The following is a 5936-nucleotide window of genomic DNA, read 5'->3' as shown; positions in this document are numbered from 1 at the left end:
AGACAATTTTTGTCATTAGATAGAAATTTTTCCACTCGAAAGCTACATGTTGGCCTAATTCTCCTTTGGTTCTTTTGTACTTATTTCGTTACAAATCTGCATTTGTAGTAAGTTTTAATTGAGCTCTACGAAATTATATCACATACAATGGATTAATAACATTTATTTTAAATTTATGTCCTCTGAAAAGCTATATGTTTGCCACTTTATCCTATTGTCTTACCCTAAACCCTAAACCCTAAACACCCACATTGGATAAGCTCTACGAGCTTGCATCACATTCGGTGGAGGACTATCATGAGCTTAAACTTATGGTGGTTCAAAAAGACACTTTTTGTCATTAGAGAGGAATTTCTCCACTCAAAAGCTATATGTTGGCCTCATTCTCCTTTGGTTCTACTGTACTTATTTCGTTACAAATCTGCATTTGTAGTAAGTTTTAGTTGAGATCTACAAACTCATATCACAGACAATGGATAAGTAACATCGATTTTAAATTTATGTCCTCTCAAAAGCTATAGGTTTGCCTCTTTATCCTTTTGTCTTACCCTAAACCCTAAACCATAAAAACTAAACACCCACATTTAGTTGAGCTCTACGAACTTGCATCAAATTCGGTGGAGGAATCTCATGTGCTTAAATTATGGTGGTACAAAGAGACAATTTTTGTCATTAGATAGGAATTTTTCCACTTAAAAGCTACATGTTGGCCTCATTCTCCTTTGGTTCTTTTGTACTTATTTCGTTACAAATCTGCATTTGTAGTAAGTTTTAATTGAGCTCTACGAAATTATATCACATACAATGGATTAATAACATCGATTTTAAATTTATGTCCTCTCAAAAGCTATTTGTTTGCCTCTTTACCCACTTGTCTTACCCTAAACCCTAAACCCTAAAACCTAAACCCTAAACACCCACATTTAGTTGAGCTCTACGAACTTGCATCACATTCGGTAAATGAATATCATGAGCTTAATCTTATGGTAGTACAAAAAGACACTTTTTGTCATTAGAGAGGAATTTCTCCACTCAAAAGCTATATGTTGGCCTTATTCTCCTTTGGTTCTACTGTATTTATTTCGTTACAATTCTCCATTTGTTGTAAGTTTTAGTTGAGTTCTACGAACTCATATCAACAATGGATTAATAACATCTAATTTATATTTATGTCCTCTCAAAACCTATATGTTGGCCTCTTTATCCTTTTTTCCTACTCTAAACCCTAAACCCTAAACCCTAAACCCTAAACACCCACATTTAGTTGAGCTCTACAAACTTGCATCACATTCGGTGGAGGAATATCATGAGCTTAAACTTATGGTGGTACAAAAAGACACTTTTTGTCATTAGAGAGGAATTTTTCCACTCAAAAGCTATATGTTGGCCTCATTCTCCTTGGATTCTACTGTACTTATTTCGTTACAAATCTGCATTTTTAGTAAGTTTTAGTTGAGCTCTACAATCTCATATCATAGACAATGGATAAGTAACATCGATTTTAAATTTATTTCCTCTCAAAAGCTATACGTTTGCCTCTTTATCCTTTTGTCTTACCCTAAACCCTAAACCCTAAACACCCACATTTAGTTGAGCTGTACGAACTTGGATCCAATTCGGTGGAGGAATATCATGTGCTTAAATTATGGTGGTACAAAGAGACAATTTTTGTCATTAGATAGGAATTTTTCCACTCAAAAGCTACATGTTGGCCTCATTCTCCTTGGGTTCTACTGTACTTATTTCGTTACAAATCTGCATTTCTAGTAAGTTTTAGTTGAGCTCTAAAATCTCATATCACAGACAATGGATAAGTAACATCGATTTTAAATTTATGTCTTCTCAAAAGCTATATGTTTGCTTCTTTATCCTTTTGTCTTACCCTAAACCCTAAACTCTAAACCCTAAACACCCACATTTAGTTGAGCTTTACGAACTTGCATCCAATTCGGTGGAGGAATATCATGTGCTTAAATTATGGTGGTACAAAGAGACAATTTTTGTCATTAGATAGGAATTTTTCCACTCAAAAGCTACATGTTGGCCTCATTCTCCTTTGGTTCTTTTGTACTTATTTCTTTACAAATCTGCATTTGTAGTAAGTTTTAATTGAGCTCTACGAAATTATATCACATACAATGGATTAATAACATCGATTTTAAATTTAAGTCCTCTCAAAAGCTATTTGTTTGCCTCTTTACCCATTTGTCTTACACTAAACCCTAAACCCTAAAACCTAAACCCTAAACACCGACATTTAGTTGAGCTCTACGAACTTGCATCACATTCGGTAAAGGAATATCATGAGGTTAAACTTATGGTAGTACAAAAAGACACTTTTTGTCATTAGAGAGGAATTTCTCCACTCAAAAGCTATATGTTGGCCTCATTCTCCTTTGATTCTATTGTATTTATTTCGTTACAATTCTCCATTTGTTGTAAATTTTAGTTGAGTTCTACGAACTCATATCAACAATGGATTAATAACATCTAATTTATATTTATGTCCTTTCAAAACCTATACGTTGGCCTCTTTATCCTTTTTTCCTACTCTAAACCCTAAACCCTAAACCCTAAACACCCACATTTAGTTGAGCTCTACGAACTTGCATCACATTCGGTGGAGGAATATCATGAGCTTAAACTTATGGTGGTACAAAAAGACACTTTTTGTCATTAGAGAGGAATTTTTCCACTCAAAAGCTATATGTTGGCCTCATTCTCCTTGGATTCTACTGTACTTATTTCGTTACAAATCTGCATTTCTAGTAAGTTTTAGTTGAGCTCTACAATCTCATATCACAGACAATGGATAAGTAACATCGATTTTAAATTTATGTCCTCTCAAAAGCTATATGTTTGCTTCTTTATCCTTTTGTCTTACCCTAAACCCTAAACTCTAAACCCTAAACACCCACATTTAGTTGAGCTTTACGAACTTGCATCCAATTCGGTGGAGGAATATCATGTGCTTAAATTATGGTGGTACAAAGAGACAATTTTTGTCATTAAATAGGAATTTTTCCACTCAAAAGCTACATGTTGGCCTCATTCTCCTTCGGTTCTTTTGTACTTATTTCCTTACAAATCTGCATTTGTAGTAAGTTTTAATTGAGCTCTACGAAATTATATCACATACAATGGATTAATAACATCGATTTTAAATTTATGTCCTCTCAAAAGCTATTTGTTTGCCTCTTTACCCATTTGTCTTACACTAAACCCTAAACCCTAAACCCTAAAACCTAAACCCTAAACACCGACATTTAGTTGAGCTCTACGAACTTGCATCACATTCGGTAAAGGAATATCATGAGCTTAAACTTATGGTAGTACAAAAAGACACTTTTTGTCATTAGAGAGGAATTTCTCCACTCAAAAGCTATATGTTGGCCTCATTCTCCTTTGGTTCTATTGTATTTATTTCGTTACAATTCTCCATTTGTTGTAAATTTTAGTTGAGTTCGTACTCATATCAACAATGGATGAATAACATCTAATTTATATTTATGTCCTCTCAAAACCTATACGTTGGCCTCTTTATCCTTTTTTCCTACTCTAAACCCTAAACCCTAAACCCTAAACACCCACATTTAGTTGAGCTCTACGAACTTGCATCACATTCGGTGGATGAATATCATGAGCTTAAACTTATGGTGGTACAAAAAGACACTTTTTGTCATTAGAGAGGAATTTTTCCACTCAAAAGCTATATGTTGGCCTCATTCTCCTTGGATTCTACTGTACTTATTTCGTTACAAGTCTGCATTTTTAGTAAGTTTTAGTTGAGCTCTACAATCTCATATCATAGACAATGGATAAGTAACATCGATTTTAAATTTATGTCCTCTCAAAAGCTATATGTTTGCCTCTTTATCCTTTTGTCTTACCCTAAACCCTAAACCCTAAACACCCACATTTAGTTGAGCTGTACGAACTTGCATCCAATTCGGTGGAGGAATATCATGTGCTTAAATTATGGTTATACAAAGAGACAATTTTTGTCATTAGATAGGAATTTTTCCACTCAAAAGCTACATGTTGGCCTCATTCTCCTTGGGTTCTACTGTACTTATTTCGTTATAAATCTGCATTTCTAGTAAGTTTTAGTTGAGCTCTAAAATCTCATATCACAGACAATGGATAAGTAACATCGATTTTAAATTTATGTCCTCTCAAAAGCTATATGTTTGCTTCTTTATCCTTTTGTCTTACCCTAAACCCTAAACTCTAAACCCTAAACACCCACATTTAGTTGAGCTGTACGAACTTGCATCCAATTCGGTGGGGGAATATCATGTGCTTAAATTATCGTGGTACAAAGAGACAATTTTTGTCATTAGATAGGAATTTTTCCACTCAAAAGCTATATGTTGGCCTCATTCTCCTTTGGTTCTTTTGTACTTATTTCTTTACAAATCTGCATTTGTAGTAAGTTTTAATTGAGCTCTACGAAATTATATCACATACAATGGATTAATAACATCGATTTTAAATTTATGTCCGCTCAAAAGCTATTTGTTTGCCTCTTTACCCATTTGTCTTACCCTAAACCCTAAACCCTAAACCCTAAAACCTAAACCCTAAACACCCACATTTGGTTGAGTTCTACGAACTTGCATCACATTCGGTAAAGGAATATCATGAGCTTAAACTTATGGTAGTACAAAAAGACACTTTTTGTCATTAGAGAGGAATTTCACCACTCAAAAGCTATATGTTGGCCTCATTCTCCTTTGGTTCTACTATTCTTATTTCGTTACAATTCTCTATTTGTTGTTAGTTTTTGTCGAGTTCTACGAACTCATATCTCACACAATGGATTAATAACATCTAATTTATATTTATGTCCTCTCAAAACCTATATGTTTGCCTCTTTATCCTTTTGTCTTACCCTAAACCCTAAACTATAAACCCTAAACACCCACATTTAGTTGAGCTCTACGAACTTGCATCAAATTCGGTGGAGGAATATCATGTGCTTAAATTATGGTGGTACAAAGAGACAATATTTGTCATTAGATAGGAATTTTTCCACTCAAAAGCTACATGTTGGCCTCATTCTCCTTTGGTTCTTTTGTACTTATTACTTTACAAATCTGCATTTGTAGTAAGTTTTAATTGAGCTCTACGAAATTATATCACATACAATGGATTAGTAACATCGATTTTAAATTTATGTCCTCTCAAAAGCTATTTGTTTGCCTCTTTACCCATTTGTCTTACCCTAAACCCTAAACACTAAAACCTAAACCCTAAACACCCACATTTAGTAGAGCTCTACGAACTTGCATCACATTCGGTAAAGGAATATCATGAGCTTAAACTTATCGTAGTACAAAAAGACACTTTTTGTCATTAGAGAGGAATTTCTCCACTTAAAAGCTATATGTTGGCCTCATTCTCCTTTGGTTCTACTGTATTTATTTCGTTACAATTCTACATTTGTTGTAAGTTTTAGTTGAGATATCAACAATTGATTAATAACATCTAATTTATATTTATGTCCTCTCAAAACATATATGTTGGCCTCTTTATCCTTTTTTCCTACTCTAAACCCTAAACCCTAAACCCTAAACACCCACATTTAGTTGAGCTCTACGAACTTGCATCACATTCGGTGGAGGAATATCATGAGCTTAAACTTATGGTGGTACATAAAGACACTTTTTGTCATTAGAGAGGAATTTCTCCACTTAAAAGCTATATGTTGGCCTCATTCTCCTTTGGTTCTACTGTATTTATTTCGTTACAATTCTACATTTGTTGTAAGTTTTAGTTGAGATATCAACAATTGATTAATAACATCTAATTTATATTTATGTCCTCTCAAAACCTATACGTTGGCCTCTTTATCCTTTTTTCCTACTCTAAACCCTAAACCCTAAACCCTAAACACCCACATTTAGTTGAGCTCTACGAACTTGCATCACATT

Source organism: Lotus japonicus, chromosome 3 (assembly GCF_012489685.1).
Source record: "Lotus japonicus ecotype B-129 chromosome 3, LjGifu_v1.2".
In the NCBI taxonomy this organism is placed as follows: Eukaryota; Viridiplantae; Streptophyta; class Magnoliopsida; order Fabales; family Fabaceae; genus Lotus; species Lotus japonicus.
This window is presented reverse-complemented; position numbering follows the sequence as displayed.